Source organism: Ixodes scapularis, unplaced genomic scaffold, assembly GCF_016920785.2.
Source record: "Ixodes scapularis isolate PalLabHiFi unplaced genomic scaffold, ASM1692078v2 PGA_scaffold5__190_contigs__length_132052651, whole genome shotgun sequence".
Classification (NCBI taxonomy): Eukaryota; Metazoa; Arthropoda; class Arachnida; order Ixodida; family Ixodidae; genus Ixodes; species Ixodes scapularis.
Genome location: NW_024609880.1, coordinates 20,569,190 through 20,580,211, shown reverse-complemented (window position 1 = coordinate 20,580,211; position 11,022 = coordinate 20,569,190). Strand labels below are relative to the sequence as shown.

Here is an 11,022-nt window from a genome sequence, read left to right as displayed (position 1 = left end):
CTCAATTCTACTTAAAAATGATTGCAAAGCAACACATATCCTTACTGCAGGTCTGTGGTTTCAGGATTGGCCATTCTTCCCTGGTAGTGCTCACCTGGTGTAAGTGTTGTAAAACAAACTTGCTTCTTTATAAGCTGGTTCACCCTTTGCTGCAGCCAAACTTACTGCACGGGGCATTTCTGTAGAGAAAAGGTTGCGTGGTTACAGGACTGCTAGCATCGTGCAGCGGCGACAATTACTGCTGGCTTTCATGACGAGACTGCGGGACGAATGAGTAGTGGACTTTGTACTGCCGGGGGCATTTCTGTAGAGAAAAGGTTGCGTGGTTACAGGACTGCTAGCATCGTGCAGCGGCCACACTTACTGCTGGCTTTCATGACGAGAGTGCGGGACGAATGAGTGGACTTTGTACTGCCCGGGGCATTTCTGTAGAGAAAAGGTTTCGTATTTATAAGCCGTTTATCGCTTTGTTGCTGCCACACTTACCACTGGCTTTGAGGATGAGATGGCAGGCTGCATGGAGGGCATGGCGATGTTCAGGGAGTCCTGTGAAAGTAGAGTCATTGATGTACTAGGACGCTCATTTTAACAGGCAGGTATACTTCGTTCAGGCTGCGGAGATGAAACATGACTTTAGAGAGTGCCCTTACTGCAGACTACGGCCGAAGCGGGACCTCCGTGCTTCCACTAACTCCTCCTTTTTAGGCCTGGCAAAGGCCGGAGTCATGGGCGCCGGAAAGATGTCTGTGCTGGCCTTCGCCGCAGTAGCAAGACACCGCCATCGTCTATTGATTGCGATCACCTCCTCTACGAGCTTGTGAACGTAGCCTGGAATTGAAGGTTGTTTTTTTACTTTATCAAATGACCGAGCAAGTCAACGACCATAAAATGAATGCCACACTTACTGTAGGTGGGTGCTGTCTTGACGGGACAAGCTGTGTGGTGTCCCTTGCGTGCTCTGGATGTTTTCACCGCTCAGCGCGGCTTGCCCTCTTGCGTCTCAGCTTGGCAGCGATCAGCGTTTTTATTGAAATGCAAGATTGCCACTCGAGTTCTGCAGTGAAATGGTGTTTTATTAGGGATGATGTTTGCAATAATAATTGTCATTCGACCGTTTCTCTTGTACTTTGCGAGACCAATATCTAGTCGTTTGGGAAAAGGACTAAGTCAGATCGTAGTAGGTTCAGGTGATAAACGATTATATGCAAACTGATTAAACACTAATGCAGCTTAATCATAATATTACCTTGCACGCATGCCTTCTGGAGTGAATGCCCGGGACTTGGGAGCGAAGTCAATGAGGACGCTGTGGAAGGATTCCAGGGCGAATGTCTGGCCGTGGGGGGACATCTGGGCCAGGTCCTTCAGGAGGCACTTGTTCCCAGTGATCTGCTTGTAGTGACTGTAGGCCGGGGAGTCTGAAGAAGGAATGTGGTTTAGGAAAAGCAAACTAGGCTATGAAGGCAATAAATAACTTACTGGGATCCATCCACATTTTCGTGGCTTCGAGAATTTCGTTGTGCACACACCGCGTGTAGCTGCCCCCGTGACCAGTGTGCTTGTCGATGACGTGGTTCTGCATGCTCGGCCAGATCTCGACGAGCAGCTCCCTATTGCCTCCCGCAGCCATAGCAGACCTGTACATGTGGGTGGTGGTGGCCTGCGTCCACTCTTCTAGCGGTTGACATCCAGCTCGTTTTTGTGCTGCGTTCAGCTTTTTCTTCACACCTAAGATTTGACGAGATAACTCAGATCAACCTGCAGCATATTTCCCTGAAAATGTAGGTTAAATGCAATACTTATCAAAATTGCTTACCTTGGAGATGTGCCAAATGTCGAAGTAGTGGGCGGTCCCAGGTTCGTGCGCCTCCATGTGTTTTCGTATGGCAGGGTGGCGGTTAGTGCCCAAGGATTTTGCATGGATACCTGCACCATATAATTCCAGAAAGTTGCAATAATAAAACTAAATGTGAGGTCAGGTTGCTGAATTTGCTGCGTAGCTGCTGAGCCTTGACTGAGTGCACGTACGTTTCTTCTTGAAGAATTCCATCAGCTTGATGAGGCCCTCCTTCTCCATGTTGACCCTTGCCATGGCTCGCTCCGACTACAAGCAGAGGTGTGGCATATTTTAATCGAGTTATGCGACCAGCAAAGCAGTGTTTATATTTTCGCTCAGATCGGGTTTCTTACCTCTCCTAGCTGGACTTGGATGGAGTGGAGGATCTTGTTGATCTGCTGAACATGTGCAGTGTAGGTCAGGAACTTGGCAGAGAACCCAGGAGAGTCGAATCTGCCATCGCTGGTGATGTCAACATCCTGGTCCTCCAGCTGTCTGACCAGATCCTGTTGTTCTTGCAGGTAGACCTGTTTATGTAAATGATTGTTGCTGTTCAAACCAGGTGAACCTTACAAAGTTACGGTTATGTGTGCACAATAAAATAAAACTTGCTTATTTGTAATTTCAGTACCTCCTATATACACAAGTAAATAAATATTTAGTAGTCATAACCCTGGCTATGTTGCAGTATTTGTTTACAAAACTAAATTGTATTAGTCATTTTTCAACTAAGATTTCACCCTTCTCTGCTTTTAGATCAACCTATTTAAGCACCACTAAGAAAAAAAACAGAAAGCAACTAAGACCCTTTGAAATATTGCTCACTTCGTCGATTGCAGGGAACAGGAGGCTCTTCTGATACGTGTAGAAGTGTCTGATCGCTGAAGACCTCCACGTTCATGTGGCGCAGCATCCTCAAGGTGCTGTGACAATTGATCCAGAGAACAGCAGGTGGCTGGACAGCAGGATGTTTCCAGCTGCGCTCCCATTCACGAGAGGCTGAGTGTCCCATATCCGCTCGTGATTCAGGGGGCAGATGCTTTTCACCTTGATCAGCGTGCCCAGGGGTGTGATTGTGGTGTTGCAGGGCCTTGAACACTCCTGGCAGGTGCTGAACAGCTCCCTCAGGCAGCTCTCAAACACGAGGAACTGTCGCTCCCCCTCTGGTGGGCCTGGTGTGTATTGATCGCTGCAGCAGAATCAAGAAAATATTTAGAAACGAAACGGAATGTAAACAAGAACAGCTTACCTCTCAAAATCTTCGTCACGAGTTGGGGAGTATGTCAGATCGGACCCCGATGAGATGCTGGTGGCTCCAGGGCTTAGCGGACTTAATGGCACCGCCTCCTCCACAGCAATGGCTGTCGCTGTTGGTGCAGCTGCTGGTAGTGCAGCTACTGGTGGTGTAACCGCCTCCTCCATGGCAATGGCTGTCGCTGGTGGTACAGCTGCTGGTGGTGCAGCTACTGGTGGTGCAGCTGCTACCACAGCAAGGGTGTTTGTCGCTGGTACAATTAGAAATTACAGACTTTTAACCTCTATATGCACGCTGATTTCCGAAAGTACTTACGAGCACCTTGACCTGTTGTGGCAGGCTCCACAGCACCATTGTCCTGATGCTCAGGACTACTAGAAGGTACTAGTACCCCACTGGTGGCACCATTGTCGTTGCCCTGCGGAATAGTTGTTTGAAGAAAGATAAGTACTTATTTATTGAGTCGCATGGTGACACAGTGGTATTATGCATCATCTGCCTAGTTCTTGGGATATGTTCTGCATACATGATTTTCATTACTCGTAACAGTTTCAATAGTACAAGCTTGGCAAGCAGTAAAAGCAAGGGGGGGGGGAGGGCAATTTTCTGAATTGAAAATATTCTTGCATTTCCCACTTTTGTAACCCGATCATTTCCTTCTAACCTTCTACGCGCAACATCTACTAACGGGACCAAAAGAATAGAAACAAAGCAGCGCATAATACGGCGTGCAAGTGAACCAAAATGCGCCTTTCGCGTAGGAGAGAGTTTGTACGAGCTTCCGGGAAAACATAAATGCGCATAAACAACGTGCCAATCAACTCGCAATTTAGAGAATACGCAAGAAATACACGTCTACAAAGCAGCCAGGTACGCGCTGCCACTGGTTGATCTCAGATGGCAAACAAGAGCACGTGGGCACATCTCAGTTGTAAACGAACGCATGAGATACGCTAACAGTAGACGCACTTGCACTCCGTATATATTCCACCCACCCTTATTTCGCCAAAGACTACCGTGAAAAGACGCTCACGCGCTCCTGTTCTATTTCATCAGGTGCCGACGGATCAGTGTGCACAGTAACGAGATTACTGTTGCTTGTGAAAACAAAATTACGCTACGACCTTCCGGGGTTTGAAATATTGAGACTAACCCTCCATAAAACAGGAAATAACTGATCTTGACGACACTACTGGCACTGGGATTATCTATTATTATATATTACGTATCGATTGCACTTTTCGTGGGTATCGGTACGTCCGTGTTCGGTCACTGTCCAAATAAATCCCTTTACGTGGACAACTCCTGCTCATAAGCTTCGCGTGCACGCGTAATTCGTCTTGCAACTTGTTCCGAACATTCTAAGATTTTCGGAACTCCCCACAAAAGCTATGGCGCGAAAAAAGAAAACTAACTTACCACGACTTTTTGGCGCTTCGGCGGAGATGCCTCGATCACGTCCTCGACTGGAAGCAGAAGCGTCGGCATCGCGTTCCATCGAAGCTGTGAACGACCCGCGTCCTCCGCGCAGAAGAACTCACTTTGGTCGAAGTGGTCGTGACAAAAACGGGGCGTCATAGGCAAGTTCTGTGTGTCGTCTTGGCGGCCGGCGCGACGTAACCACGTGCTTCTCCGAGGTTCATCTTTTGGCAGGACGACGAAACGCAGACCTTTTCGGGCGTTCTTCGATTTGCGGTTGGGGCAAGTCGTAACCAAACAAACGTTTGGTATCGCAGCGTAACCTCTGGTACGTGATGTCAAACGATGTCGCGACGTTGAATTTCGCCTCGGGAGGACGGGCAGACACGAACGCACTTCCCGAAAACCCGGAGGGAGAGTTCATGATACGCGCGCTTCCGCGCATCCCGAGGGAACGGGAAATTCACCCCACGCGGAGGAAGGCGAGGAGAAAACGTAGTCCCTTGTTTGTGAAACGATAATTGTAGTATCGCGTATTCTAAAGTAGAAATATTTTACGTCTTGTGAAATTATCATGCACAACATATTTAAATGAACTGAAAATTGTTTCTTTAGCGAAACTTTACAAAGACCGCCAAAATTTTCAAACATACGATAATTTCATTGGCCCTCGCAAGTACAGAAAAGGGTCCGCACGTATTTTATTCCTGCGTCATTAATAGGTGGTTCTGACTTCTAAACCTGAGGATACTCATTCACTGACACTTCCTTAACGCCATCGCATTAAAAAGTCGTTTGCCCAAAAACTGCTTGAGTGCCCCTTTAATATACCGTGTTTGTTTAGCTGGTCCCAAATTTTGATAAGAAGGGGAACTTGCGGTATGATTCACTCAGCCGTGGTATAAAGTTGGTGATGATAGGGAAACTTAAATAGAGTAAATATAGCTTAATTGGTTAGGTAATACCTGAAACGTTTCCATTAACTTTTATAATTTTTGGGGGGAGGGAGGAAGAGGCATAATCAGTTTTGTAGCCGTTCCCGACAGAAACTGAAGAAGTAAGTCATTCGTTACTAGCGAAATGAAGGAACACGTTATAGCCGATTCACACGACGGACCGAGTCGTGATTGTTGTCCGCGGAACGTGTAGCACGTGACCGTCACCTCACCAATTCCTGCGATCCGCGCCTTATCTGCGGAGGCGCGGATGTAAAGTCGAAATCCGTTTCACTTGCGGATTTTACTCGGGAGATCGACTTGAAAAGTGTTCAGTCTGGCAACAGTACAATGTTTTCTTTTTGTTCTTTTTTTTTTTTTAATGATTCAAACAAAACTGGCGTATCGCTCTGTTTTGTGAGTTCGCTGCTTCATTTCGTCGAGAGATGCTTGGTTCCAGGCGTAAAAGAAACTACAGACACTTTGCCCGGCTGACGCGAAGCAGGTTCCGGTACTTGTCCGAGTCCGTGTCAGTTTAGGATTTCGCCAAAACTCGTCTAACACGCCACGATAACTCTTGCAAGCAGAGTCAGCTTTTCAGCAAGCAAAGTGCTGTGCACGAGCGCCGAGTGCGTGAAGGCATATGAAAACGAAGCATTCGTGAGCAGGATCATGCCTGTGCCAGTGTCATGCTTTGGGTAATTAAAGCTAGTGTCGCTCTGCGCGAAACCTATCATGGTGTCTTGTATCAATTTGTACGTGACAACAGAGTATGATCGCTTATTGCTGTAGCAGACGCCGATTTCTCTCTTGGACAACGATGCCACGGTACGGTGTTGGAGTTTTGCGACACCTTGGGGTGGCGTACAGGTTCGGTCCGTCTTCGCTGGCGTCTGCTCTTCGTCTCCCTTGTGTGAATGCACTTAGGAGGTGGACGAAAAGCGGACGTGTCGTCACGTGATCAATATGTCCGCGGATTAATCCGTCGTGTGAATCTACCATTACCGACCTACGTTACCTCAAAATAAAGAAATTAACGCATTACCGTTACCGTTATCGATAAAAGTAACTTACGGTACTTTTTCGATACTTTTCTTTTAAAATAACAAAAAGAGCGTTTCTTGTTTGCTTTTTTTGCGACATTTTTTTCATGTTGGGACAAAGGGTGAGAGAGCGTTTGGGGATTCTCTAAAGTGTGACTTTTTGCATATTGAAAATAGAGGCAAATGTTTGATGGTATTTGGAATCAGTGTAATAATTATTGAATTGACGAATATATTTCGTTTAAGCTTGTACACACGCAGCAAGCGCTGCGAATTAATCAAGCCAATCAAGAAGGATCGAAATCGCAAGTCATTGTGCTCTTTTATAATGATTGGTTCAGCAATAATAGAGCAGGTACAAAACATGACGAACATTATGATGGTGCCCATTTGACGCTGTCGATTTGTTTCCATCAGCTCATAGCATCGGCTACGTCTAAGGCTAAGAAAAAAAGAGTATAGAAACACGACACAAAGCTAAGTGTGCTTCTTTCAAGGCTTGGGGAGAGGATGTTACGAGTAACGTGATTACGTTACCTGTTACTTAAACATTGTAAGGTAGGTACCTTACGTTTTACTGTATTGGAAAATGAACGGACACATTACCGTATAAACCGGAATATAGGTCGAATTTATTTTTGAAACGGGACCTGATAATGTCGATCCTCGTCTTGTATAACGGTCATTAGCGGAAAAGCAAAAATGATCGCGCAACACTGGGTGAACTAAAACCGCCCTCTTGTTTTTTTTTATTTTTTGCATTTGCTTAGCATTAGTTCTTTTGTCACGATGGTCACGATTCACTTTCACTTGTGCTCCTTGGTTGCGAGAGGACTGCGGTGTACCGCGAATTGGAACCAAAGGTGGCAAATTTTATTCGGGATCTGTGCGCCGGATTGCTGCCTGTGACGTAGGAGTGCCTCCGGGCTCTCAAGGGCGCAATTCAAAGGGACGGCATCGCCCCTTTTAATTCCGTTAGCGAACTCGTCGTCGGACGAAGGTTCTGAAGAATCTGAGTTGTAACACTCCCGCACTTCCTGTTTTATTGTATGCGGAGCAATTAAATAAATGAGCCGTGTTTTCTCGTCCTTCCGTATACTTGGCGAATTTCGTTACCAAGGTAAGGTGCATTATCTTGCCATAAAAACTTTGTTTCGCTTTTTGCAACTTGTAAATTAGGGGGTCGACCTATACTCCGGTTCGAACTATATTCCAGTTAATACGCTACTACGTTACCGAAAAATGTAACGCATTACCGTTGACGCCTTCACTCGTAACGAGTAACCGCCAACAATGGCAGTAATGTGCATTTGGAAATCCAAGCTCCCTACAAATTCGTTCGCACCAAACTGGACAAACTGGAATATGCCTCTTCGCAGGCACGTAGCCAGGGATGGTGCCCCCTCCCCCTTCCCAGAAATATTCCACTTTGCTGAGGCCTCCTCTCCCCCCTCCCCCTCATACAGCATTTTGTCATGGGCGCCCTCTCCCCCCCCCCCTCCCCCCCTCCCCCCCCCCCCCCCCCCGAATCGAAATCCTGGTGACGTGCTAGCCTCTTCGATTGGGGACCCGTTACTGACGTACTCACATCTGCGGGTAAAAAAACTTCGAAATCGAAATGTCCGATTCATACTAACTAATTATCACCGCGCTGGCAGCGCAACATCTATGAAATCAAATTTGAACCTATTTAAACATGCAACGAGTAGAGAATTTCACCATTTGTGCCTGTTTCAGAAGAAAAATGGACCTTTTCCACATACCGACGGCACCAGGCGGTGGCTGCTCGAAGTAAAAATCGAGGAAGTGACCTACCTGCGCTACCAATCGATACCGGGAGCTACGCTACCAGTTTCTTCGCTCTCCGAGCTGCGGCGCGCGCCCAACGCGAGCTTAAAAATGGGCATCTGTGGCGTCCACCCAATCGTTGTGTTTTTCCTTCCGCCCGCTTTCTTTTTTTGTGTAACCCAATTATATATATGCTGCAATTACCTGTTCTACTCGCTTATCCACAGGCTCATTCCGAATTTCCTCGATTTTTCGTTCCGACTTCCGCCGCTTGGCATCGGGCGCTTGCGCGTGCGCAGAACGCTTCTCGGAAAAGGTCCAATACCACCATTATATTTTGCATAACAAGCAATTGATCTCCTCCTCACATATCACCACGTCTCGATCACACAGACAAGATGGGCGTACCTCCCCGTAAGACAAATAATGTTCACAATTCATTCAGATTTCTAACCAGAGGGTTATGAAACAACCTTCCAGCGTCTGAGGTATATTATAGCGGTGCTTTTAAAAATTGTCTTAACATTGTTCACATTTGAGTATTGCACTATTATGTAAAGTCGTGGAAAGAGCCAATGAAGCCACAGGAGCCTGCGCTCTCGTGCTACACGCGCGTGTCATTCTGGCGAAGAGAGGAACCACGTGAACCAGGCGCCGTCCGGTTGCGAGTTGAGCGGCTATCATCATTCGGCTGTCCCGCCTTGCTGTGTTTGTTAGCGCAGACATATTTTAAATCATTCGGTATAGGTCAACGCTGTAAAAAGCAAGGCCGGATAGCCCGATGTTGAAAACCGCTAATCTCGCAACCGGCCGTCGCCCGGCTCGCGTGACTCCTCTCGCTGCCAGCATGAGACGCGCGTGTAACTCGAGAGAGCACGCTCTTATGGCTTCGTTGGCTCTTTCCACCACTGTACATGCTGTATTGCATTAGTAGATTGTCATTTATTGACTGCTGTTATATTCCATTGATGTAACCAGCTTCCTTCTATATTGCCCAAGGGCCTTGAAGAAACTTCTGAATAAATAAATTAAAAAATGTAATCTTTATCAAATTTCTTTTCGTTCGTATAAAGAAACGTAGACTTACGTTTTTTGCAGTAGCTCAATTTGCTAAATATTACTTTTCACTGAATGCGGAATGCAGGCTCAATTTACCATTAAATACGAAAAAAGTCTTAAAAATAAAATATTGTTGGCCCTAACTTCCATCGAAAAAAATGAAAGCCACCCTGTAACGCCGAATTAGATTGTAGCTCTTGACCAGGGGAGTGTGTAACACTCCTTCCTCCCCATCCCCTCGTGATCCTGCCTGCTACTCCTCCTCCCCTCCACCCCCGTCATCCTCTCCTCCTCCTCCTCTTCCTCCACCGCTCCTCCCCTCGTCTCCTCCTCCTCCTCCCTCCTCCCCCTCCTCCTCCACCTCCCTCCTCCCCCTCCTCCTCCACCGCACTCCTAATCCTTTCTTCTTTGGGAGGGATCATGTGACCTCGGGGGGGGGGGGAGGGGTCACGTGACCTGGGGGGGGACTTGTTCGTCCCAAGAACTCTCGTATTGCGTAGAATACGTTTTTGCACTGGAGACGCATGTGTCGAGTCGAGGAGGTCTCGCTCACGGCGTTAGCCCGGTACATTTATTAAATTAACGTACGCTATTTTTGAGCAAATATGCGCAGCAGTGGGGAAGGAAGGTATGAGGCAGGCAAGCTACTTTAGGTTGAGAATAAAAGTAATCCTTCAGATGATTTAATCATTCGGCAATTCATGAATAAAAAATCGTCTGGCCTGTTGACTCTGCAGCAGGCGGGCGCCCTCTCTCCATTGGGCCAAGACGTCTGCCGTAAATGCGGCCCCGGTGCGCGCATTATGAATAAACACTTGAGCACCTCTTAGTAGACCTCTCGGTAGGGGTGAAGGGCTGGCTGGGGTCTTCTCCTTGAGACGGAGGCTGTCTGCCTTCTTGACTGCGGCCCTCTTTTTCCAAGGATCGGAGTCGAGTAATGCAGATGGGACCGAGATATCCGAGTCGGATCGGATATTGGACTACGCGCTTGCACACGCATCAGCGGCCTTATTGCCTCGGCCGCCCGCATGTACCAGAACCCAATTCACCCGTACCTCCATGCTGTGGGTAGAGATCATTTCAACGCAAGGGTCTTAATGCGCTGGCAGCGAGAGCCCTGGGGGGATGTGAGCCCAAGCCTTGTGACGGCGTCTCTGCTGTCCGTATAAACCAGAACCCGTTTGGGTTCAGGGGAGCTGGCTTGAGGTATGTTGACCTTCAGATGGGCTAGTGACAAATGGCGGAGATGGCCCTGGGGCGAGTGTCATTTATCATTTGGACGGGAGGAAGGTCAGCCTAGCACGGCATCTCTTCTGTGCAAGCATGACGGGGGAGGCATCGTAATGGCACAAAGGCAAGCGCGGTGGAGTACTTTCAGTTGGAAGAGTTACGCTTTTGTGAGGTCAAAACACGGAGCTCCTAACATGCCTTCGATGACAGTACCGCCTGTGTGAGGATACGAACAGTGCGGGTACCTGGTCCCCCGAAACGCGTGGGGACACGTCAAATGAGATGAAGGTGCTGTTTCTTACGAAGCCTAAATGTGGCTGAGCGATTCCTGAGCTTTTCCTTCTTTATGAAAGGGAACGCTGAGAATGCGGACCCAGCGCTCTTTTGGTCGGTGGATGGGTTTCCCTGCGAGAGTCAGACTGATTTGCGCCCGGAGTTGAGGGAGGCCGCCAACAA

General features: G+C 47.8%; 1 pseudogene; it reads right to left on the bottom strand.

The window, feature by feature from the left end:
* Positions 1–486: 486 nt before the first annotated feature.
* On the bottom strand, positions 487–4,580 carry LOC115323045 (annotated as a pseudogene).
* Positions 4,581–11,022: the final 6,442 nt, after the last annotated feature.